Consider the following 27,129-nt stretch of genomic DNA (forward strand, 5'->3'; position numbering starts at 1 on the left):
TCCTCCTGTTGTAGTGATCCACAACCACAAAATTATTTTTGTTGCTACTTTATAACTGTAGGTTTGCTATGGTTATGAACCATAATGTGAATATCTGGGATTTCCAGTGGTCTTAGGTAACCTCTGTGAAAAGGGGTTGTGTCCCACAGGTTGAGGACTGCTGTGTTCTTACCATACTGCAGTCAGTCCCCTGTGGTTAAAACCTTATTTTGATTCTAACTCTGCTTGGCTCTTCAGAACTGATCCACTATTAATGGGTAAAAGCTACAGGTTGGGCTCCTGAATTTATATGAAATATTTCTAAATTTAAAGTAAGTAAATTTAAGGTTATCTATTTTCCATCTTAAAAAAATTCAGAATTTATTCTTCAGACAGTAGAAAGCCACAGAAGGGTTTTTAAGCACAGGCCTATTGGATTTGGAGATAGTATAGGAAACAAGATAATATTGTTATCTTACTAGATGATTGTTACTGTAGTCTAGGCAAGCGGTGGTAGAATCTGGACACTGTACAGAAGATGAAGAGGGAACAGTGTATAGGAACCCTGTTCAGAGATACCTAAGAAGTGGCATGAAGATATTAATCATGTATTATATGAGTATGGTCAGTGAGGCTGAAGGAAAGGTCAGGGCGCTCCTGATAGTTTATGAGATTCAATGGACGTCTGGTGACATGATCAGTCTAGATGTGTGCCAAAGGCAAGGGAGACATGGGTTCGTGGAGAAATAACACCTTCATTAAGTGCTAGCCCTGAAGGTTTGGAAGTGTTTGTCCCATGTCAAGGCTGCGATGGGGCAATCAGACCTGGTGATGAAGTCGGGCACCCTCAGTGGAGGTATGAAGTGGAGAAAAGCTGCAGCATTTAGTGTGGAGTCTGAAGGCTATGGAGACTAAGGACTATTAACAATGTAATTTAGCAGGTGGTTGTAGTCAGAGGAGAATCAGAGAGAAAATTACAAGAGAACATGGTTGTTGTTGTTGGTGGTGGTGGTGGTGCTGGTAGTGGTGGTGGTGGTGGTGTTTTGTTCTTCTTTCTTTACCTTTGAGATTGTATGCTAAATAAGGAAATCCATGTGCAGCTGAACATTTCCAGTCTTTGCTTACAAAAGATTCCCTGTGGGTTGGCAGCAGTAGAAACTGCTTAAAGGAATTATAATGTAGGTTGGAATTCTCTCTCTCTCTCTCTCTCTCTCTCTCTCTCTCTCTCTCTCTGTGTGTGTGTGTGTGTGTGTGTGTGTGTGTACACTCTGACTGAGTCAAATCCTCAGATTTAGGTTAGAATCTTAAGATCTCTGCTTCTTCACACACACCACCCCTCCATCCCAATTACTCAGAATCAACTGCTTTTCACAAAGCTATCATCTGCCAATATTATTGTGTTCTGAAGACTCTTTCTGTGTTAATGACAAATCAGACTTGAAGTACATAAAATATGTTAGAAGGCTTGCTGTTATTTTGTGAGAGCCACCAACCACTTCTCTTCCTTTCTATCTTTTAAAATAGTTTTTGTCTATTACCAGGAATGTGACAAGAAGCCCATCTTACATGTGTTTTTCCTTCTTTGTTTTTGTAATTAATATGACCTTGGACACCATAGCTCAAGCTATCTGAGGTTCAACTTTCCTTATCTTTTAAGTACAGAAACTGTATTATATTTTCTCTGAGGTCCCTTTCAACTCCAAAGTTTTGTAATTCGCAATCCAAGCCTTTCACTTAAATGCCATTTAAATGTCATTGGTTAGATCACCAAAAGGCTAATAATTGAATAATCAGGGATAGATCAAATATCATTGCAATGAGGGTTCCTCAAAGACTCAAAACATTCCTTTTTATAGGATAGAAATCAGAAGATCTGTTTTTAACAAGGTCAAAATTTCTCTTTTGGTATGAGCTCTAATTAAATTAAATCCTGAGAAATTTAGACAAGACATCTAGGACACCTCCCCTCTTTCCCCAATTGGCTTTAAAGGCTCAAGATAATAGAACTAGCAGCACACTCTTTGGGGAGTGCACATATCAGTGAAGGATTGTCCTTTTAAAGAAGTTGTAACTTGAAGCCACAACCTTACAGGGATAGACCCTGGTATATTTGTCAGAGTATGTGCTCTGACCAAAAAAAAAAAAAAAGACTTGGTGTTTTCAGTATATTGGGAAGGGTATCTTTCTTAAGCAACTAGTGATACTACCTGAGAGACAGATCACTTTGTGGTTGACATAAGCATATCTTTCAAGTAAAAGCAGCCTGCTTCAATTACATTTCTTTTGCAGTGATAAAATGTCTTGACGAAAGCAACTTATAGAAGATAGGCTTTACTTTGGCTCATGGTTTGAGGGCTAATTCTTTAATAGCAGAGAAGGCAGCAGGAGCTTGAAGTGGCTTGTCACATCTCGTCCACAACCAGGAAGGAGGGCTCTCTCTCTGAATGGTTGGGCCCCATTCATGCTCTTTCTTTACAATGTAAGATCCCACCCCACAAAATGGTACCATCTCTTCCCACTTCAGTGAACTCAGTCAAAATAATCCTTCACATACAAAGCCAGAGGGTTCCTCTCCCAAGTGAATTTTTTAGGTCTCATGAAGTTGATAATTGTGATTAAGTATTACATGTGTTTTGAGGCTTGCCAGGCTAAAGGGATAAGTGGAGTTAAACAACAACAACAACAACAATAACAACAAAGACCACACACAAGCCAAAATGGAGTCAATGATGTAGTGTCCCAGGGCCAAGCTGACAAGCATCTCTGAGGTCGAGGCTCACCAAAGCTGGGGTTATGAGGCACTTCCTTTATGTGGCTCCAGCAATTCATGCTAATAGTTTTGGTGCTCTGTGAAGGCTCCAGTTTTGGAACACAAGCTGCCTTCACTGCCATGTCTAGCCTCAGTCTGGAGGAGAAGATGCCACTGAGGCTATGGAAGTCTCCTTTCTTGACAGTTCTAGAACTTGGGAATGCTGTAAGCACTGTGAGTGATGACACTGGTGTTGAACTGTGCTCTATCCTGTGGCACCCGCACCTTCTGTTTATTTCATTGGACTTGGTAAAGGATCCTCGGGAGAATTCTGTCTCCTGGGCTGTCACTTTGTCCTGCTCCACACTGGGTGAGTCATCTCTTTGTGGAACTGTGACAGCCATCACCCAAATTGAGAACTCAATGTGACAAAGGGACTGTTTTCATAGTTCTCTGTCGACATAATACAAAAGTTCACCACATCAGGCACGTCATCTTAATCACTGGGGTCAAAAGAACTTTTAGATGTGACAAGTAGCTGCTGCTTTCGGTAGTTTCTTCCTTCTGATTGGCAAGGAGCAGGCGGCAAATTCCCAGCACACGGATGATCCCTTCACTCTCTCATTTCTTTTGATTTGTGCTAAAATATATATAAAAGGGAAGGCAGTGCTCACTTTGAAGTTAAAAGCAAGCATGAGCACTGTCTCCAGAGTTTGTAAGTGAACCGGCCAGCACTTTTCTTTACTTTAAGTTTATTAAGTGCCTGTTGTGTACCTGGCTATGTTCCTCTGGGCACTGGGGATGACAAGAGTGAATAACTAAAACCCACAACTATCTGTCTGAATTTACGTTACAGTAGAGAAATAGGTACTAACATAGCCAATGAGATGCTGGGGATAGGGAAGATGGTTCAGATGGCTCTCACAGAAAAACATTGATGAGGACTCCTAAAGAATTTGGAATTTATTCTATGTTTTTTTGGTAAATCAGTGGATTTCACAAAGTATTATGCTAAGTATATTTTGATTAGGTATCTGTAGTTACTGTATAGACAAAGGATTTTTTTATGCTGTGGATATATGAAAGGGGGGGTCAGTCATAAAGCTCCCAACACCTTGTTTGTCAGTGTTCTGTAGAGAAAGAGAACATATATGATGGCCATATATATGACAAGGGAATTTATTAGATTGACTTATACCTGTGATCTGGAAAATCCAATGATAGCTGTCTCCTACCAGATAAGCCAGAAACCTCCCTTAAAGGTTTCTCAGTCTATGAGCATGGAGCCTAAATGTCTTAGCAGTCCTGATCTGGAACTGAAGACCTAGAGGGTTCCAGGAGACCTGCTACTCTTCCCCCTCAAAACTGCTCCTAATATCAGGGAATGAACTGTGCAGCAGTAGCAGCAATAGGGCAGGCGCACTTAGTAGCAAGAGCAAGCGTAAGCAGGACAGAGCAGCGTTTCCTTCTTCCATTTCCCTCTTGTCTAGGTTGCCACTGGATTCTTGTAGTCAGGTCAAGAAAATACTTTGCAGCCATGCTCAGTGTCATGTTTTTGCTGACTCGTGATCCAGTCATACTGACAACTGTCACACCTTCTAAATTGAAAGGCCACAGTGGATTAGATAAGGATGTCGAGAGAGAACACAGAAAAGAGTAAATTGGCAAACTCTGTAAATGAGAGAAAGAATGGATGAAGCACCATGCCCAGAAGTGTTTAGTTGGAAATTCAAGTTTGAGGCCCAGAAAGCCCTTGTATACAGAATTGGTGCCCCGAGGATTGCTGTGCTTACCACACATCTGTCTTCTGTCTCATATATTTGAGCTCTATGAATTTTGGTAGCCACTTGATTAGCTCCTGCCAGTCTACAATGTCATAATGGGTTGACATATAGAAGTCAATATTGGTTTTCCTAAGATCCTTACTGCTGCCTCAGTGACGTTCCAGTGACAGAGATGTTCCACATGCAGAGTCTTTCCAGCCTAGGACCCTGAGTGGTTACATGGAGCAGGGTCACAGTTTCTTCCGTTAGCCTATATCTCTCACATACAACATGCTTCTTGTGTTTAGACCCCGAGGCTTGTGGGTTAATGTGTTACTACAGTACAACCTAAGTTACACTGACTACTGGAGTCAAAGACATCGACGAAGGCATTGCTACTAAAGGAATACTATCTGAAATAAGATAAATTCATTTGAGAAGAGAGAAGAGAGAGAGAAGATAAGGGCTTAGCCTAGAGCCTTAGTGCACCAGTTGAGATGAGAAGCACAAGGGCTATGTACATTTGGGAAGCTAAAACTAGTAAAGACTTGGGCCCCTTCTGTTGAAGTCCTGGGTGTTTGAGTAGAAAGAATATTTTTTTCTGCATGCACAGATACAGCGAAGGCAATTGTTTCCCCCTGACTGTTAGTTGTGAGGGAGTCTGTGCTGTCATTTTTTAGAATTAGTCATGACTGGAGTACAGCACAGTAAAAATGCTACAGTGACAAGAATCAGCAAATGACAGAATCTGAAGATTAGTTTTCCGGGTTCTAAATGTGGAAAGATGCGGATGGATTCCACCCTGTGGTCAGTCTAGGTTAGACACCTGTCTTTGGAGTATCCACTGTGTCCTTGGGATGCCTACAAGACTTGCTTTCCAATTTGAGGGTCTTTTCCCAGACAGCAACCTCCTCCAGGCTTTTCTCCATTGCTTACAGCAATGATTGCAAAGAAGGAGGCTTTGTCTATATTTGTTCAACAGATGAACAGAGAAGCTGGATCCCAATCAAGGTCAATTCCCACAGATAAAAGCTGATAAGGGGACTTGCCTTTACAGTCCAATGAATGTTTCTTTTAATGTCATGTGACCACAAGAAGGCTAACTCTCTTGTTCAGATTCTTCACACATCTTAGTTCATCAACAGGTACTTACTGAGTGCCTGCTGTGTATTAAAAAATTGTGCAGGGGAAGGCAATACCTCCCTTAGCCTCTACCCTCAGGGAACTCACAATGCCACTGAGGAGAGTGGGCTAATTACTACAAACCCATTAGAGAACAGTGTGAAATAGTATATGGATAACAGAAAAACACAGTAAATGTTTTTTTTTTTTTTTTTTTTTTTTTTTTACTAGTACAGTAGCTAGTAAGAGAAGAAATAGATAAATGTGAAATGAAATTAGGTCTAGGACAATGTCCCAGAGGAGGGAGGACTTTGAGAACTTGGGAGGGAAGCATGAGAAAGGACTAGATTTGAGAGCTTCTCTCGGGGTGAGCAGACAGGGAGACAGTCCCTCTGAGAGTGTGACTGATCATCTTTGTTGGGAAACAAGAATGAACTGAGTGTGAGGTTAAGGGAGAACTAGATTCAAAAAGTTCCCCAAAGTTAGCAAGGCCGCATCATTCCTCCTGCTTAACTGTGACATCACTGAGGCTGTACTGTGTGCCAAGCAGTGTTTTAAGGATGTAAGCAAGTGTCTGTATGTTGTATGTAGGAGCCTTGTCTCATAGGGCTTTTATTCTTCTTTAAAAATATTTTATCTTAATTGTGTGTGTGTGTGTGTGTGTGTGTGTGTGTGTAGGGGGAAGGGAGTGCATGTATGTGGTATATGTACATATGTATATGGAGGTACTTGAAGAGTCCAGAAGAGGGTGTCAGATCTCTTAGAGCTGGAGTTAAAGGTATTTCTGAGTCTCCTGACGTATGATCTCCTCATGATTGACCAAGAAGCACTGTTAACCACTGAGCCACTTCCCAAATCTAGGTTTACATTTCTTTATGGGAAGATAGATAAAAGTGTTGAGATGATTGCGCAATATTACTGAATTTCAGATTACAGTAAGTACTGTGAAGAAAAGAAAGAATGGGTGAGGCGATCCAGAGATGACATGTGCTATTTTCTATAAAGAAATGTCAAAGGAGGCTTTTCTGAGAGGCTCATACTTATGAAGGGACTCTTATCAAGTGACAGGATGAAGACAATAGGTTTCTGGGAATGGATGTGATATGACAGGGAGCTTCAGGGAGGGGACACATAACAGACAAAGGTGGAAAACTACCAAGAAGCGGCGAGGAAAATCCTCGTGTTCAGAATCTAAGAGGAATGTATTAGAATCTAAGGGGAATATCCTCTGCAAGGGCTTGTTTTCATTTATTTCCTCTGTGCATGGATGTTCTTGTATGTTTAGATAGCACTTGTTTGTATGTATGTGTGTGTGTATTGAGTATTCATTTATGTTTCAGCAGATGTGTATTTATATATGTGCAGATGCATACACACAGGTACACGCTTGTGAGATACATGTTTATGGGGTGCATTTGTTTGTGTTCATGTGTATATGGAAGGAAATGTACAGATGCTGTTTTCTGTCTTTCCTACCTGAAAAGGGACTTGCTTCCCAGCAAACATGCTGCTGTCCTTGCAAAACAGCAAAGTAGAAGATGCAAGTTCTACCGTCTTATCGAAGGTAGGCCTATGTGATTTGCATGGCTTGGTGCCCAGTAACAGAAGATTCAGGTTGCCAAGTCTTTGGATAATAACAAGTTCCCATCTACATAACACCTGGTCTTTACAACCCAAGTCATTATGAATGTGGTCCAAGTTGTCACTCTGGGGGTTTTATTATTTCCACTTTATTCGGAGTTGTTTCTTATGGTTGTGAGGGTTGTCTCCATGCCTTTGGCTAGTGAAGATAAAGTTTCAGTCTCTCCTGACATTATGATGGTTCAGTGATGTTGTAGATCAGTAGGAAAGCAAAACCAGCTGACCTTCAGATCTCTTAGTAAATAATATTGAGGACAAGCCATCAATCAATGACAGGGACTGGGGTTGATCATGAGCATTGGGCTAGGAGGAGGTGCTTCTAGAATATTGCCCAGAAGTAAAGATCTCTGAGTGTACTAAATGGGGAAGCTACAGAGCTTCTACGACATGCTAGTATATGACAAGAAAATGAGCCCACCAGCCTGTGAATGGTGTGGAGAACTAGTGGTATGTGTGTAGGGGGAGTTGCTTTTTAGGATTTTAGATGCTAAGACACCTAGATGCCAGACCTGGGGAGATAGAAGCAAAACTGAAGAGATGCATGACCCGCTCCCATTATCTATCAAATCCAACTGCCTTTGTGTGACATCATTATCTCTTACCTTGACTGTTACACATCTACTTGGCTTATGCTTAGAAACAGAGCGATCTTTTAATGTCCAAATCAGATCGTATCCTACAGACAGCTGAAACTATCCATTGGCTTATAAGACAGACCAGGTCTGCCCTCTTTCTGCCTCTGCCATCTTACCTGATGGTCCTCCCCACCACTGTTACCACACTCCAGATTCTTTAATCTTTGACTGGTTCTTTATGTGCAAACTCTTTCAGTCGCATGCTCCTGGCATGTTATCTCACATCTTTACCATCCCTGCCTGAAGTCTAGTTGTACAAGAGATGCCTGGGGTCAGATCCAAGAGTCACTCATCAGCTGTGTCACTTAGCTGGTTGCATTCTCTATACCTCTGTTATCAAATGGAGCTGATAACAGTGTGTGCCTCACAGGTATGGTTGCGTGGACTCAACTCAACACCTAATATCTAGAACAGAACATATTACTCTTCCCCATCCCCATTATCTTCTGTAACTGAGCCTAAACATCACTGCCTCTGGGAGGTTTTACCTGCACTTGTCCCTTTGTGTTTGTTCCTTGTGGCTCATATCTTTGTAGACATTGCTTTCTTTTCTTTAATGTTATATTGTCAGCACCACATGTAGGTCCTTGTGTTTATTGTTCCTATTAGACATTAAACTTCATGGGGGCAAAATACTCAGCCAGCTAAATTGCCGGGAGAACAAATGCCTAACACTGTCTTAGCAGGCATACACTAGGCGCACAGCAAATATCTTAATGTGTGACTGAGGCTGGTGGGTTGGGACTTAGTTGGGAATGCTGAGGGTATTCTGGGAAGATCTTGGTGCTTCAGTGGGGCAGAGCCAGGCCAGAGGCCAGTGGAGTTAGGTTGCATTGCTTCTCAAGACGTTACCATTAGGTTGTATTTTAAGATGTTGACATATCAAAATCAAATTACTGGACCAAAGTCAAGGCTCGCACATCTATGCCAACACTAAATGCTCATTTTTGGCAGAAAAAAAAATGTTCAGTTTTGCCACAGGATCTCAGCCAACCTGGAATTGGACCGAATGAATTGTGTAAATGAGACAATCATAGTCCCTTTTTCTCTTTCCCTCCTCCTCCTGATCTGCTCCCTCGAAGAGCCTGAGTGTTGGACTGAACCCCCTGCTTCCTTGCACATGGGTATTGTAGATGGAGCAGAGACTTCCTGGGTAGCAAGCCTGAGAGGCTAGCATTTTCGCTTCTCACTCTTGTTTCAAATTGGGTTTCCTTATCAGCACGCCCTCTTTATCTCTTGTTATTGTCACCACCTGCTTGTTTTGTTTACATGATTTTTTTTCACCCAAGCTTGTTATCCTGTATGGAAAACTTGGTGTTCAGAAATAGCAAGGGTGGCGAACGTACCGGACAACAACAAAATGAACATTTAAACTCCAACAGGGCCTGGATAGCAAGGGTTACTTTCCTCTGAATCGCTAGCCAGCTTTGGCTTGCCCTGGGGAATGAATCCCAACAGGCCTCCAGGCCTCCCCCTTCTATTGTTCTCTTGTCTCCTCTACACTTGTTAGAAGGGTGGCGACTGGCGCCTTTGCCATCTGTGTATGGGGGTTATGGGAATTTCTAACCTCCAGCTTATTTTCCACCCCTATTGATCCATTCCTCTCAGATAATGATGCCACCTACTCTCAAGGCTATGTTCTTCCAAACCCTTTCTCTGGTACAGTATTCTGTAAAATTTCTGTTTCTAACAGTCTTTCTTGCCTATCTTCCTGCCTAGGCTAGCCTTTAAATGTTCCTCATCTAATGCAGATTTTTTTTTAAGGCCAGTGCTTTTCTAAGGACCAAAGCTGATGATGTTAGGGAGAAATTGGTATTTTAGCAAATTCCATTTGAACATAAGCCAGAGGTTTGGGGCTAGCAACAGAAAGATGAGGTTAGAATGAATTTTTGGTTTGCATTTTCCTTCTAGTAGATTTATGCATTATTACACAGTGTAAGGTAAAAGTCTGTCATCTTACCCTGTGACTTTCCTGAAAGACCATGGTCAGCACAATGCCTTTAAGGGAAGTGACTGTCTCCCGGCTAAGCCGAGAGAGAAGTAATGATGTTTAATACTTACGGTTCTTTATATTTAGAACTCACTTGGACGCCGTTCTTCCGAATTCTTCTTTTCTTTTAAGGAACCTAAACATAGGAGCTGGGAAGATGGTCCAGCCAAAAAGTGCTTGCATCACGAGTTCTGATCTCTAGCACTCAGGACAACAGTCTGGGGGCAGAGAGGAGTGCCTGAAATCAAGCAGCTGGACAGACAGGCAGAGAGGAGAAATGCTGTGGAGCTGAACAGCTAACTCCGTCCTGCTGCATTAGTGAGCACCGGGCTCGATGGGAAGCCTTGTCTTTCAAAAAATAAGGTAGAGAATGGTAAAAGGAGGAACCCAATGTTGACCCCTGATGCTCATACATATATATATATATATATATATATATATATATATATATATGTACACAAACACATAAACCGTGTGTGTGTGTGTGTGTGTGTGTGTGTGTGTGTGTATGTGTGTGGTCTGTGTGTGTGTGCGCGTGCGCACATGCAAATATGCTCCCATCAACAATGCATAGAATGTAACTGGGATATGAGTATTATCTATATTTATAGTTCTAAACACCAGGAGACCCAGAGTGACAGAGGGGCAGAGCTGCATCTTAAAAGAAATCCAAGGAGTCATCTCGTGAGCATCATAAAGGACTGCTGAGGTAGTGTATGGGATTAGTGAGGATGAGCCTCTTTTTAACTGAGAATGCAGGTTCAAATTGCCAACCTCAAGAAAAATATACAAGCCGATACCTTTACACAGGTGTGGGAGGTGAGTGCCAAGGTGTCCCTGTGTGGGAGGTGAGTGCCAAGGTGTCCCTGTGTGGGAAGTGAGTATCAAGGTGTCCATGAGTGGCTTGCTCTAATGTCACCTTTGATGGCCCATTGAAGAAAGGCTGTAGAGCCAAGCTTTGTAATCAGAGCGTGTGAGCCTGGGATGGGGTCTGGAGATGCAGCATCTCTTCTGGGAAGCTTGAGACCTGGGAAGTAAGCAGAAATGGTTCTCTCTGGTTGTTGTTTCTCAAGTTAAATGAAACCCATTGACTATTGATTTGTGTGTGTGTGTGTGTGTGTGTGTGTGTGTATTTAGAGAGAGAGAGAGAGATTACAATAAAATATAATGGACCCATTTCTACTTGGCATTTTTTACCACTTGGGGGTAACAAATCATGTGGTCTTGAATTTGAGGAGATGCTGTGATATATGGATGGCAGCTGATGTATTTTTAAGACAATGATCTGGAAAAGAGAGATATAGCCCAGAATGTGTGCACAGAGCTCCCCAGGACAAAAGAGGTTCCTGAGTTCAAGGGCTAATGCTTCCCACTCTCAGAACCTGTCCCACCAAAATATTCACATTTCCACTTACAGTGGAACTTACATTCTTTTGATTTGTTTGTGCCCCTGTGGAAGATCCTAGCTACTCTATCTCTTTAATCTAATTTGTGCTATGACATCAAGCTTTAATTTTATCATTATTATTTTTTGCTTCTTTTAGACACCCATGGCGTGCCAGGAGCTGAATAAAATAAGGATACATTCCTTGCTGTCTCTGCACTCACATTTTTAAAGAGCTAAGACAAGCGAAATTCCCAGTAATTGGCAATAGGAAGTCTTTACTCCCCGTAGTCCCCTTCCGTCCTTTTGAAGCAACCTCATCTCTCTGAACAAGCTTAAGAAGTTCTCTGGATCAAAGCTGTCAGAAACCAGGAGGGTTTGGAACAAGTGTCAGAGTAGGCAAAGGACCCTCAGGACTCAAGCTCCTTCCTTCCCTGCCTGAGAGGGATCTGGGCTGCATTGCAGCCTACCTCACCTGGGTGGGCTAGGAGTCTTAAGCTACTACCTTCCTCTGACATCCCTGTCTGGGAGGCAAGCTTCCCAGCCTCCCACACCTCACTGGATCTAGGACCAAGGATGCTGTAAACCAAAGGATCCTGGTGCTTTCCCCCAGGTATCTGATTGACTTGCAGTGGCAGTTTCTGGACTTCTCCTGACAGGGCTATGCCTGCCTTAGTACCCCACTGGTTCTACAGAGGCGCCCCTAGTGTGCCTCTCCCACGGGCACCATTGGGATCTTTATCTTTTTCAGTTGCCACCGGGAGTGGGGGAACTCTGAGGCTTGGGGAAGCTTGAGGAATGGCTCAGTAAGTGTCCGCAGGCAAACGTGCCAAGATCAACCCCACCCCATCTTTCCTTGGACTTCCCCTTGTGCCTTCCCCAGGCTCAGAGTGGTTAGGCACCAGGTGCTCAACCCAGCTGGGGAGTCTGCCTCACCTAGCAAGCACCTGCACTCCAGAAGCATTAGAGTTGGAAAACAGTTGCTTTGGGGGATGCAGGGGAGCCAAGGGGGTTGAGGCCAGTTGCACCTCAGACAGCTCAGCCAGGGGAGCTGGTTTGGCGAGTCCTGGGGTCTGAAGGGTGCACTAACCCAGAGAGGGGGAGGAGGGCCGGCGGAGAGATGAGGGAGGAGGGGAAGGCATGAGGGAGGGGCACCGGAGCAGCTGCTGTGGGAGGCTAGGCGCAAGGTGGCTCCCCGCGGCCCGGCGCCCCGCGACTCCCAGGGACGCACCAGGCAGCCAATGGATGCGCAGAGGTGTACAGCAGATGGCGTCCGACTGCGCCGTTCCTTCCTCCTCCTCCTCGTCCTCCTCTTCCTCCTGCTTCAGTGCTGAACAGCCAGAGTCGCAGCCGGGTTGCCAGACGCTGGAATGGGTGGTCTCCCGACACACACCATCATCTTCACTGGGGAAGCTCGGGGCTCGGCGGCTCCCAGAAGCTGCAGCTGCGGCTCGGGCGAGGCTGGTGAGTGCGGCCGCGCTGTGCCCCAGCTGGCAGGGACTGATGCCGCGGGTCCCCTTGGCTGGCCGGATGGAGAGATAGCTGCCCCGACTGGGGGCGCCTTCCGCACAGACTTTCCTAGCCAGGCACCTTCCCTCGTCCCTTCTCCCAGTCAGTCGCGGGAACTTGGAACCGGAGCCTTTGGCTCTGGGCTGCGGGAAGGCTTGGCTGCTGGGGTGAAGAATGCTTGGATACTCTAATCCGGAGGGCAGGCAGGGACACCCCGCGACTTGGGCAATTGGACTGAGAAAGCATGGGGTTCCAGCATGCTTTGTGGGGAGCCTATGAATGGAACCGGGGGTTCCCTATCCTGTGTGTGGAACCTTAGAGCTTTCAGATCCCACCACAGGGAGTTCTGTAGGTTTTCCAAACTGGTCAAGTGAAGGGTCCCCTTTGGGTAGCCCGGACTGCGAAATCCGCGCATGGGTGCTCCCGGACCCAAGAGGATACCCAAGCAAGCCAAGAAGTTTTGCGGCTTCCTCTGATTTCTCCCTGCAGTGGCAGAAGGCCACAGCAACAGTTTACCTGCCCAAGGTTTTTGAGGTGGCGAGGGGTGTCCTGGTAGACAGGGGAGCGCACAGGTTACGCAGGATACCACATTGCTTTTTGAGAGAAGAGAGAGAGAGAGAGAGAGAGAGAGAGAGAGAGAGAGAGAGAGAGAGAGAGAGAGAGAGAGAGAGAGAGAGAAGAAGAGAACGGGTCCAGCATGTCAGAGTGGGAAGCAAAGAGAAGAAGGAGCAGTCCTTCTCCTACCGCTTCCACTTTTCATCTCGCATGTTCTATATACACCATTAAAGTTATTTGAAAAGGGAGATGAAACCTCAGCTCTCTGGCGTCCCCATACATTGAGTCTTGAAGTTGGAAAGCTTGGACCTCTCTCTCTCTCTCTCTCTCTCTCTCTCTCTCTCTCTCTCTCTCTCTCTCTCTCTCTCTGTGTGTGTGTGTGTAGTTGATGATGAGGGCAATAAACATTCCCTGGCTGTATTTCTTACACACACACACACACACACACACACACACACACACACACACACACACTTGTAGAGGCAGGGCTGTTATTTAATGGTGCCTTTTTCTTTTGAAAATTCTTAAAGAGTGAGCATCCTTTAAGAGTTCCTGCGAGTTAATTTCTGCCCAGTGAGTGGAGTCCAATGGTATCAGAAGACTTTGGTCCGCTCTGTAGAAAGTGCTAGGGTTTGTGGTGCTCCTTTTAATGCTGGAGTAGTCTGCTGGCAATTAGCTACTGCCCTCCTTCAAGTATTCTTGTAAATGGTGGTTGTGTGGAAAGCACCTTCCTGATGTTTTCTCAACACATCTGTGAGTGTTTATTATCAGATGGGTAATCTATGCAGGCAGAGATCATACCAACCAGCCTGTGGGGAGTGTGTGTGTGTGTGTGTGTGTGTATGTGTATTGTGTTTCTGGAGTTTGCTTTTTCTAGACTATCTTTGGGTGTTAGAGAGATCTTATCTCCTTCTGGCATTTCAGAAAACAATCTGGGGTTGTTGGGTAACTGGGAGGAGCTATCTACAGGGAAAGCCCCTCCCTGAGAGCCACTTAAGGATACCACTAACCAAATCCAGAAGTCCTGTTCAGTGGTGAGTGTGTGCTTTGTACTTTGTGGGTTGAAGGATATAGAAAGTTTCAGTCTTAAGGCTTTCCTGTGATGCTCTCCTGTTTTTAAACCTCAATGCCATTACTAGCAAGAGCCTTCTTTGTAAACTTAATGTGACAAGTTCCCTGTTGTCTTAGGGGCAAAGAAACAGCAGGAGGGAATCCTCCAGACCAGCTTCTACTTTGCCTGATCATTGTATACTTGTTGGACACCAAGGACTGGAAACTCCTGTTCATGCAAATTTAAATGAAAAAGGATTGGAAAGATTATTTTTCTGGTCTGTGGCAACTTATCCATATGATTCTAAAGAATTGTGAGAGTCATGTTGCTTTAGAGGATGTGAAGAAGTCTCATATGTTCTCATAGACAGGTCCAGAAGCTCTGTGTAGCTTTTAGAGCTCTAAAGACACCCCAAGGGCTTGGAGATATCCTGGAGAGTGCCACCCATGGACAGTGGACCTGTTAGGTCTATTGTGAGATACAATACTTAGGTCTATTTGAAATACAATGGCTTCACTCAATATTTTCCTAAGTATTTAAATTGATTCTTCAAAAAATGTTCTTTGCAGTATTTCTTAATCCTTCTTCATTTATTTTTCATCTAAGTTGTTGCTTGTTAAAAACTTGAAAGGCTAGACAGGTTGGAAATGATTACCGATCATAAAGAGCCTGCAAACACAGACTACTGTTTTGAGGATTGGCATTGGTAAGTTGGTGACTAAATGTACGATTCTGCTCTCTACTGAGCTTGCCTTTCGAGGGAAAGAGAGAGGATGGAAGGAAAATGATACTTAAGAAGTTCTTCTTTACAAAGGCCATTGAGAACTTTGTCTACTTGCTGCCAGTCTTATTTCTGAAGAAATAATTATTTTTTATTATATCTGTAAAAATGAAGTTTAAGTCATTGACTAAACAGAGAATGAAAAGCTAGGATGGAAGTTAATGGGAGAGGAGTGTCTGAACCATTTTCAGTCTGTCAACCCCTTTTAATTGTACTTCAGAAGTTGAAGCTAGAGTAATACAATTCTTTTATAGAAAAAAAGAAAGCCATCTTGCCCAAACTGCAATTTTGATGTTCTGTACACCTTTGTTAAGATTAGGTATTAATGTAATAACTTTGATTGAAAGGATTGAATAGAATGATGGAGAAAGGCTGACTGGTCCTATTCAGTGAACCGTCAAAATGACAAATGATACGATACATTAAGTGAATGATTGAGATAAACAGATTAAAGAATTCTAAATAGTGTCAACTATACCAGTTGTTGGGGAAAAGATGAACAGCACCATAACAAACCCAGGCTTCAGAGGCAGAGGCTTGTGCTGTGAACAGCCAAAGGGTAGCTTACTGCCCGCTACCCCTTGCATGGGCACTGTAAATTTCTAGAGTTCTGAGTCTGAATTTAATGTTACGTTCTTTATGTTTTCGCAAGGAGATATTTCCCAGGATACAACTTTAAAAGACATGCAGCCATAATCATTTTAGCACCAGGCAGCTTCGTAGCTATACCATGAGCCCTTAATTTAGAGTTGTTAGCAGGATTAATATCTAAGTGATAATTAACACATCAAACCTGTGAATGTGGGAAGACTTTTAGGTATGATTTAGTTCTCCCAGTTTACTATTGGGAGTCTGATTGGAATCTTCAGGTGAGCACATCTCGATTCACAGGCAGCTTGCTCCAAGTTAAATGTTTTTATCCCCAGGTTTTCTCCTTTAAAACTTCTCCATTAATTGAGATTATGCTACTGATTGCCCACCCCACCCCCAGAGGACAACAGCCATGGCTGACGAGGTGGCCAGTTGCTTGCAATAATCCGCTGACGAGTTCTGTCTATTTTATTATTTATTCTTTGACAATCTCATGTACATATACACTTAGTTTTCACTACGATTATTCTTGCTGAGCCTTCTCTCTTTCCTCCTAAAATCTTCATCCCAGCAGAGCCACCCCACTTGGTCTCTTTGCTTCGGATCCACTGTGTTTAATTGGGGTTACATTGTTGAGCCAGAGTCCAGAGTTATTTACTGGAATGTGGAGAGTTTATCAACGGCTGCACCATCAAAGAAAGAGACACCTCACTCTCTCAACACCCATTAATTGTCCGGAGTCTCCCAGTGACAAGTTGGACATTGAGCCTTCTCCTAGTCTGATGGGCTAGTGATGGGTTCTGTCTTCTGTATGTGTTGGGCTGGCAATCACAGTCACAGTGCGTTCCTGAGGGCAATGGCTATATCTTGTCCAGGAGGTATTTTCAAAGCACTCCCAACCTGTAACTCTTACAGTCTTTGAACCTCCTCCTCTTCTGTGAAGTTTCTTGAGCCTTGGTAGGGTGAAATAAATGTCCCCTTTCTAGCTGATGGTTTAAAATGAGCACCCATGGCTACTAGATCAAGTATTGTATCAGAAGAAAAGAGGAAAGCAGAGAATTAGTGAAATTCAGTTCCTTCTGTTCCTTTGGTGAATTTTTAGAACACTAGAGGTGCTGTGGAATAGAGTTCATGTTGGGTAAAAGCTTGTGGTCACTGCAAAAGGCGGAGAGCTGAATTCACACTCAGCTTGTCAAGTGAACAATCAAGATGCCTGACTGGTACATGGAAGAACTGGTGTGTTATGTGACTGTGCTACAGAGCTGGAAAAAAAAAACCCAGTGCATTTCAGAGCATCTCAGAGAACATATTCGCTTCTGGTTATTTGGTATTTGTGATTGAATAATTCTTAAACAACTCTTTGCTGTGACACAAACATCTGGTAGATTTTTTTTTCTTTTCTGGAAGATTTTTTTTTTTTTTTTTTTTTTTTTTGTGGGGAGAGGGTAGGTTAAAAAAAATAGTCTTCATAAGGGAAAGGTGTAACTCTTGACCTAGAGGAGGGAATTCACAAGGCACTGTTTCCTGCATGCAAGAAAAGGCTATCAGCACCAGAGGAGAAGGAATTTTGCAGCAAAGACTACAATGCTTGCTTGTGCTTTTGCATCTCTAGGCATTATTTTAATTGTGAGCCCTTTGTAATTAAATATGCAGCAGCTAAAAACGGAATCCCAAGTAACTAGTGCACAACTGATCCCTGAATGCCTTGTGACTGCAGGCAAAGCTCTTTGCTGTGTCCCACTTGCCTGCCTGAGGGCTGGCTGCAGAATGGCGCCCTGGTGCTGTGTTACTGAACAGTCCATTACTTTTGGAAGAATCACAACATTGTGAAAAGCTGGAAACTTTGCAGCAGTCAGGCACGGTTGCCTTGGTCCTGGTGTATAGTTTTATAGTAATGCTTACTTTAAGTTTGGGTCCTTTCAGATGGTATTATTATAAGCACACCATGTAGTTGGTATAAGTGAGGTGCTTTAATTATATAGTAAGACCGACGCTTGCAGTGATGTCTGAGTTTGCTTCTGGATGCTCCTGTATTGGTTTCTATGGTTTGTGCTTATGTTAGGTGTTTTGGGGGTGATCTGGCCACTGTGATTGGTACAGTCATACAGGATATGAAAAGTATCAAAGTATGTCCATACATTTACCTGCTAAATGGGTCAAGTGCAGGTCCCTTGGCAGCTCCACTACTCTGGTGTCCTGCAGGTGGCTCCCCTAACTTTCCTTAGATGGTATTATTTCAGCTACTAGGAGTATCACCCTCTTTAGGCTATTGCATCTTCCAGTTGGCTTGTACCTGAGTGCTAGCAGTTGTAATATGTTAATATTATCTCTGGATGTTTTTAGGCAGGACAAGACTAAGTGCAACCAATGGCATCCTATGTAGTTGAATTTAAAATCCGTTTGCATTTATATTGTAGTGCTTCGCCTATAACATTTATATCTATTTAAACAGTGGTGTACTGATTGCCTCAAGGTATGGAAGCCTGAGTTATCAATTCCGATAAAGCCACTGTATTTTCAACTTGATTTGCTTCTCTAAAGAAACATGAAGATGCTTAAACATGAAACATGTGATACAAATAGGACTAGTAGGGCCAGAACCAAATTTCTAATCAAGGTCACTCACTGCAGGATCTTCCCCAATGCTGTTCAGACCCTTCATCAAAATTATGTGTACAAGAGGAATTTGACAGATTTTTTTTTCTTCAGGAAATAAGTAGTTATTTTTCTTCCCTGCCTCCTCCCTGTCTAGTCTTTAGAATTAAAGTTGGTTTATTTTATACTTACTTCCATTCATTTTGAAGCTTTGTTTTTATACAGATTATCATATTATTGAAGTTGTAATGTTTCCTGGACAACCACAGAGGGGTCAGTTGTTAATGCCCTACAAAATCCTTTGAGGAAAAAAATCTTTCATATTTTCTTTGAGATTTCTTTTTATCTTTTAAACATCCATTTGTCGTGTGTGTGTGTGTGTGTGTGTGTGTGTGTGTGTGTGTGTGTGTGTGAGAGAGAGAGAGAGAGAGAGAGAGAGAGAGAGAGAGAGAGAGAGAATCTTGTATAGGCATATGCCCACATGTGTGGTAGTCAGAGAGAACTGACTTGTCGGAGTCAGTTTTCTCTCTTTACTTTCTACATTCTGGGGTTTAAACTCAGACTCTCAAGCTTGGCAGCAATCGCTTGTACCTGCTAATCCGTTTTGCTCGCCCCCTTTTAATTTCTTGTGACTAAACTTAAACACTGTCAGATGGTCCCTGAAAAGTAGAAAGACTACTTACATAGAAAAATAACCTTTTAGATCCTGCATCAACTTGAACTTGTACCAGTTCATCAACTTCTCGTTATCTGCCCTTTTCTATCAAACCTGTCTCTTTCAAGTCACCCACAAGACTCACAGTTTATCTGAGAAGGTCACAAACACTTTTTCTCTCCACCTCCTCTCTCAGCAGTTTTCCAAATCCTACCTATGAGTTAAAACTCAGTTTTAATTAGGTTTTCACTGAGATTTCTCTGATTAGGGTAGTTCATAAAGTCCTTTCTCTGCCCAAACAACTCAGGGGGTAAAATCTAATTTTATTGTTTGATTAAATCTGTTTCCTCATTAGCATCTATTGGTGGAGTTCTGATGGCACCAGCTTTGAATGGGAAAGGGCAGCCCTCTCTACTGGAAAATGCTGTGGAGGAGACAGTGACAGGGGCCTGGGTGACAACAGCCATTTGAGGACATATTGGGAGAGGACTAACAGCACACCGGTGGCCAAGGACAGTGGCTGCCAATTATCAATGACCCCCGACATGCGGCAGACTGAATGTATGAGAGCCACTTTGTCTAATCCTGTTATTTCAAAGCAGGAGACATTTTCAGTATCTTTTTTTTTTCTCTTCATATTAGGATGCTGGGACTGAGGGAACCTTGGAATTGTTTTTATGATCTTTCCTAAGGAAACATGAGAAAAAAATAAAAGCATCTGTTCACCCAAGGTAGGGCACTGGCCCAATTGACTGAAACAATTCTTCTCAAGCTTAGACAACAGGTTAGTTTTTCAGGGTTACCTCCAGGAGGTTGGTTATCTTAAAGAAAGCTGCATCCATGAAAGGTCCACTGTGCTATATGTGGTGACACCCACAAGCTGCGTACCTGGAGTTCCTCCAATGACTTGGAGGCAGCTTGGCAGGCAGTGTCTCCTCTCCATAGTGATTGTTACACATGTGGCCTTAGGAAGGGGCGTTGTGGGTCTTGTAAATTTTAGGAGCTTCCAGAGACTTGTGAGCATTGTTGATTTCCCTATTCCTATAAAATTTTACTTCCTGAATCTTAAAGAACCAGGGGTGGAGATGGGAGATGGAGGATGAGGTGATGGATGGTTTCATTTCTGTGGAAATAGCTACTCAATAGTCACCTTGTCTAAGGCCACAGAAGTTGCAGAATCCTGAGACAAGACATAATTTTATTTTAGTTGGCTTTCTGAGAAACTATTGCCAGTTTCAGGAAACTCAGAACTGGAAAATCCCCACCACATCCATGTTCCTTTTCATTAAGTGGATTATTAAAACAGAACTGTTTGAGCAGCTGTGTGGGAATCTTAGCTTTGAAATTTGCAAGAGAAAGAAAGGGAGTGGTAAGACTGCAGATGTGAATGGGAGTGGATGGCAGTGACCTTGGTCATTCCTGGGACTGGGTTGAGAGAGGTGGGCAGACGATATTCATATTCACCGTTTTTGTGTCATGTGTACCCGCTGAAGGTATCCTTAGTCTAGGAGATGATGTCTCTGAGAGAATAGGAGCTAGTCCCGACTGAAGCATTTGTGAGAAATCATAGTGTGCTTTTGATTTTAAAAAATACTTCGTTATTATTTTCTTGTATGTATGTATGTATGTATGTATGTATGTATGTATGTATATATGTATGCATGCATGCATGTATGTATGTATGTATGTATGTATGCATGCATGCATGCATGTATGTATGCACGTATGCATGTATGCATGTATGCATGCATGCATGCATGTATGTATGTATGCATGCATGTACATATGAATGGATGTTTGCCTGCACATGCAGGTCTCTGTAAAGGCCAAAAGGGGGCATCAGATGCACTGGAGTTGAAGGTTTTTTTCTTTTTTTTCTTGTTTTTTTTTTTATTCGATATAATTTTTTATTTACATTTCAAATGATTTCCCCTTTTCTAGCCCCCCACTCCCTGAAAGTCCCATAAGCCCCCTTCTCTCCCCCTGTCCTCCCACCCACCCCTTCCCACTTCCCCATTCTGGTTTTGCCGAATGGTGAGCCACCATACACAAGGGCTAGGAACTGAACCTTGATCTTCTGCAAGAGCATCAAGCACACTCTTCAACTGCTGAGCCATCTCTACAGCCCCCAAAACATGCTTTAAAGTATTATTTATTGGGCTTGCAAGGTGGATCTATAGGTAAAAGTGCTTGCTGCAAAAGCCTGGCAACTTGAGTTTGATTCCCAGACCCACGATGAACAGCAAGAACTATCTGTAAAAACTGTCCTCTGACCTCCACACATAGGCTGCACATAGGACATGTATACCTAAACTCTATCCCTCCCTCCGTCTCTCTCTCTCTCTCTCTCTCTCTCTGTCTCTCTCTCTCCCCCCTTCCCTCCCCCTTCCCTTCCCTCTCCTCTCCCCCTCCCCCTCCTCTTCCTCCTCCTTCTTCTCTCTCTCTCTTTCTCTCTCTCACACACATACACACAAATAATAACAAAAATAAAAATTACTTAAAATTTACAAAGATCTCTTTATTGAAAGGATCTTAGTCAGCAGGAAGTTTTTTGATGTGGAGTTTATATGAGATTGTATAATAAACCCATGTCCCATACTGATGTCTCTTAACATTTTGCACAGAAATATAGCAATTGGAATATGACCAGTTTCCCTCTTTGCTCCTGACAGAATCATATATAAAGAAGTGAAAAAGAGTTGGAGTTGCAGAGATTTTTTTTTTTTTTTACCATTCCAGGAGTGAACATGTTCATATTCAGAGCTGTCTGAAACTGTGATAGGTGTTCTCACGGAAATGTGAGTTCCTCCTCTTTGTGGATGTTCAAGAGGAGGATAAACAACTATATTACAGAGTATTATGCAGAGAGGGTGCATGGATCGACAGTTTTCTGTGTCACACTACATTCCAGATGCTGCTATATGTGTATTAGTTTGGAAAATTCTCTTTAAAAACTTTTGAGGGAGCTGGCAAGAAGGCTCCTTTGCTAAAGTTCTTGTCTTAGAGCATAAGAATCTGAGTTCAAATCTCCAGAATCCCTTCAAGAAAGCTGGGTGTGATGATTTGTGCTGATACTCCCTCCCAGGTGAAGCAAGTGCAAAGAGGAAGACCATTGGTGTTGAGTCAGTGATTTCTAGGCCAGTGAGAGACCATGCCTCATTTAAACAAACAAACAAACAAACAGACAAGACAAGACAAGAGAAGACAAGACAAGACAAAACAAGACAAGGTTTTGCTGCATAGCCCTGCCTGGCCTGGCACTTATGAATAATAGGTTGACCTTGAACTCACAGAAATCTTTCTCCCTCTACCTCCCAAGCACTAGGATTAAATATGCTTGCCACCACATCCAGTTCTTAATGCCTCTGCTGCTGCTAGTACTACTATTATTTTGTAGATATGGTAACAGTAAATGAATTGGCCTAGCTCAGCATTTATCCCACAGGGTGGCTCTAGAATAGCACTCTCACCAGAACTGGATGATGAGTCATGAGTACAAAACACATGTTCACTCTTCCATTTCCTACTAGTCATATAACAAAATAAAGTTAATTTTAATGTTAGTAAAATCTGCTATTACATGTATATATCTATGCATTTCACTTTAATATGTATGGGTTTTAGACAAGTTATTCGTGAGATGCTATAGATCTTTGATGTAACATGTCTCAAAATCTCATCTGTCTTTTACACTTGCAAGCTAAACTGTATTCTTCAATGAGCACCAAGTAGCTACCTGTACAGTGCTGATGGATTCCATGTTGTGTATCCTTCCAATCCACACTCATAACAAAGGCACTCTTCCATTGGCTTTGACTACTCAGTTGGTTTCTAAAACATGTATCCCAAGTCTTTACATATGTTTATCAAGTTTACCCTTAAACGCTAGCATGAATAATGTTTTGAGGGAGACTCTTAGGAACTATGGAGATCAACTACCCAGTGAAGTATTTGAGAAGCTATATGAATTCATATCTCTAGTATCTTTGTGAGAAGACTAAACTTTGAACACATATCTGTAATACTATGTATAACACCATGCTGAGGAGATGGAGACAGGTAGATTCCTGGAGCATCCTGGCTAGAAAACTTTGCTCAGTGTATGGGCTTTAGATTCAGTGAGGGACCCTATGTCAAAGTTAAGTGGAAAATCAATTAAGGAAGACAAATGACATATGATGTGAACGTATATACCACACATATACACACACTCACATGCAATCCCTTACATACTGTCTCTCAGAGACACATTTAGTTCCTCAACCTATAAGACAAGAAGATTTCTGTGCCCCTCATCTGTAAAAGGCTAAATTCTACATGCCTTCCACTGGTGAAGATGAAATATATTTGTCTGGCTTCCATTTGACAAGTATTCATGCATAGTGTAAAGTTACTAAGTCACCTTGTCCCCTGTCTCCCAGCTCAGTAACCCCTACTTCTTTTGTCATTTTTATTGTCCATTTCTATGGATTTGTTAGATTATATGTATAGCCTACCACGTAGACTTTTCAAGAATCTGCAGGGAGCATATAAAAATAAATGATATCCCTTACAATGAGCCAAACTGATCAACTAGCATATACCTGAAGGGCTTCACCAAAAGATGGTCCCCTTTTTCTACATCCTTGTTATGATGACTGCAGCCAGCAGTGACATGTGACCCACCAGAGTGATATTTCTGGTCAAATACTAGTAACCATTTGGTAAGATTGACTCATTTCCTGACAGGTTGCATTTTCCTCAGAGAGATGAAAGGCTTAGCTCAAGTTGGATTTCTGACAGAAACAGGCCCTCTGGCGTGTGACATCATTCAGTTAAAGAATCAGAGGATGGCAGTCCTCTCCTTGTGAGAAGCATATATGGATTCTTGGGTTCTCTTTGTGCCTGAAACATCTCCTGAGTAAAATGTGTTAGTGTGAAACTTCAGTAGTTTCAAGTCATTTTTTGGTAAAGACCCTCTCTCCATACAGGTATCTTAAACAGACTTATAGTTGCTCATTAAAAGAAGATATTGAGAGTTCTAAACTTCATGGTAAGGAAGATTCTTGTGAAGGTGCATTTTAAAGATATGTCACCTAAAAGAATGTGCATGTTTCTTGGATTCTGCATGTGGAGTCTGGAGGCAGTAGACTCTAAGCATACTGCCTCTGGACATGATATTTTTCCCAGTGAAATTTCTATTTTAGGCATTTCTTGAATGTGATTTTTCTCATAGTAATACAAGCTAGTGTAAAGTGTAAGATGTGTTTGTAAGCTATGTGAGTAAACTGAATGGTGGTTTGATGAATACCTGCTGTGCCCATAAGATGGAATAGATAAAACCAAGTACAAAGAACCAATTTCAATATAAAAATTGCATGGAGAGGAGATATATTCATCTTCTTTCCTTGGCAAATTGGATCACCTTTTCATATACCTGTGCCCTCTCTCTGTCTGTATGCTCACCCATCTGAGGAAAGTGATGCTCAAAAGTCACATGTCAGTGCTGGAGAGATGACTCAGTGGTTCAGCGTGCTTGTTGTTCTTACAGAGGACCTGGGTTTTGTTCCCAGCCCACATGTCAGATAGGTCACAACCTCTCTCGCTTCTGGAGGTCTGACACTCTCTTCTGGCCACTGTGAGCATCTGCTTGGCTGACATGTTCAGTTCATCTCTGTTGATTATTACCCTTAATGACCTCTAACCGACTAACTGGACCAGAATATCCCATCATGCTTTTTAATTTAAAACTCAGGAGACAGCAGGTGTTGGCGAGGATGTGGAGAAAGAGGAACACTCCTCCACTGCTGGTGGGGTTGCAAATTGGTACAACCACTCTGGAAATCAGTCTGGCAGTTCCTCAGAAAACTGGGCACGTCACTTCCGAAAGATCTTGCTATACCACTCCTGGGCATATACCCAGAGGATTCCCCAGCATGTAATAAGGATATATGCTCCACTATGTTCATAGCAGCCCTATTTATAATTGCCAGAAGCTGGAAAGAACCAAAGTATCCCTCAACAGAAGAGTGGATGCAAAAAATGTGGTATATTTACACAATGGAGTACTATTCAGTCATTAGAAACAATGAATTCACGAAATTCTTAGGCAAATGGATGGAGCTGGAGAACATCATACTAAGTGAGGTAACCCAGTCTCGAAAGATCAATCATGGTATGCACTCACTAATAAGTGGATATTAGCCTGGAAAACTGGAATACCCAAAACATAAAAGAAGAACGGTGGAGTGGCTCCTGGTTCTGGAAAGACTCAGTGTAGCAGTATAAGGCAAAACCAGAACAGGGAAGTGGGAAGGGGTGGGTGGGAGAACAGGGGGAGGGAAGGGGGCTTATGTGACTTTCGGGGAGTGGGGGACCAGAAAAGGGGAAATCACTTGAAGTGTAAATAAAATATATATCAAATTTAAAAAAAAGTATGTCATGGGATGGAGCCACATTCATAGGTTGTCTAAGGAGACTGATTGAAGATGTAGCTGAGGTGTACATCACTTGGCAAACATTCCTGAGGACTTGAGTTTTATTTCCTGCATTGCATGCATTCTTGTGAGTAGTATGCACATTCATCATGTTTGCGTGTGTTTGTGCACACATGTGTATACACAACACACACACACACATACACACACAAACAGTGTGCTTCCATATGCCTGTGTGAGGATGGCAGTGTCTCCTGAAAAATTAAGGGCTAAATAATACCTGGCTTACTCTTAGTGTCTGTGAGCAAAAAGAAGCAGTGAAAAACTATGGGGCAGTGTAAGCTGTAGAACTGACTGTGGTAATGTGCCAGCAGTATGATAGATCTCACCTTTTATAGACCGAGATAATGTTTTTCAATTCATAGTGAATGCTTCCACACTGCTTGACCATAACACCATGTACTATTTTTCTCCAGCTGGCATGTAGAGAGATACCCCACAATTTACCAGGGACAAAGAAGCCTTCATAAAGTTGTGTATAGAGATTCAGAAAAAAAAAAGAAAAATATACTTCGGAGAAAGAGTTGAATGTATGGGAATTTATCAATGAAGAGATCCTGTATGCAGAGGGAGACAGTTAGGTCCCCATCTATGTATTTGTTTCTGTCAAAAATTTTCCACTCTTTTTTATTTTGATCCTGACCATACACATGATTCTTTAACGATGATTACTTCTACACCTTTTCCTTCTGAAATCACATTGCATGTAGCACTTTGATGCTGAAGACACACAAAATTTCTTTAGGGTTTATTTGAAACAGTAACACCACCGCAGGCAGTGTGCAGGCAGTGCAGCTTATCCTTGCTTACTGGTTAATGAAAAGGCTGCATCCTATTCTCAAATTCTATAGTTCTCAAAATTGAGATGGCCATAGTCAAAATGCAGCAAGACCCCAATCCTTATAATCTAAGATAAACAGTCTTGGTGTCTTGGTGTTTGCCATTGTGTGGCAGGGATAAAATTATTCATTGATTTGGCAACACATTTGGCAAGCATGCATGTTTGGTAAATTCTGTCAAAATGAAAGCATCTGAAATAGCAAGGTCATCATTCAGCCCCAACAACTGAGAGCAGAAGCATGAAGGCATTTATGCCATGAAGCCTTTTAGAAGAATGAGTAGGAGGAAAGAATATAGTGGGGTATACAGGTATAGGTATACAAACATATATAATGACAAGAATGAAAATTCAGGACGAGTAACGAAGAAAGGCCAACTAGTTCGTAGTCTTTGTTATCAGATGTGTTCACAAATAGAACTTGATTGAAGCCCGTGGAAGAAGTACCTGGAAGGAGTAAAGAGAAATAAATCACACTGGGTTGAGGTTGGGGAAATCTCTATAGCTTCATCAGAGTATGGGTTTTAGACAATTAAAAGAAACTTTATGGATAAAAGTGTGTCAGGTAGCCATCTGTTCCAGAGAAAAGAATACCCTGACCAAAAAAGCAACTTAGGGGAGAATGGTTTACCTTGGATTACAGTTCTGGGGGAAGGATACAGTCCCTCATGGTGGGGATACGTGGTAGCAGAAGCAGAAGACCAGCCTGGAAGTCAGGAAGCATAGTGAAGGAGAGAGAGAGAGAGAGAGAGAGAGAGAGAGAGAGAGAGAGAGAGCACACAGGAAGTGAGGCAAGGCTATACAACCACAAGGTC

General features: G+C 42.5%; 1 protein-coding gene across 1 annotated transcript in view; it reads left to right on the forward strand.

Moving 5' to 3' along the window:
* The first annotated feature begins 12,530 nt into the window (after positions 1-12,530).
* Thsd7b (thrombospondin type 1 domain containing 7B) overlaps positions 12,531-27,129 on the forward strand; it is a 949,886-nt gene continuing 935,287 nt past the window's right edge. Inside the window, exon 1 of the mRNA XM_052200991.1 lies at positions 12,531-12,727. The gene's annotated coding sequence lies outside the window, so the exon portion shown is untranslated. The remainder of the gene's footprint in view (positions 12,728-27,129) is intronic.

The sequence above is a fragment of the Apodemus sylvaticus genome, chromosome 12 (assembly GCF_947179515.1).
Source record: "Apodemus sylvaticus chromosome 12, mApoSyl1.1, whole genome shotgun sequence".
Lineage (NCBI taxonomy): Eukaryota > Metazoa > Chordata > Mammalia > Rodentia > Muridae > Apodemus > Apodemus sylvaticus.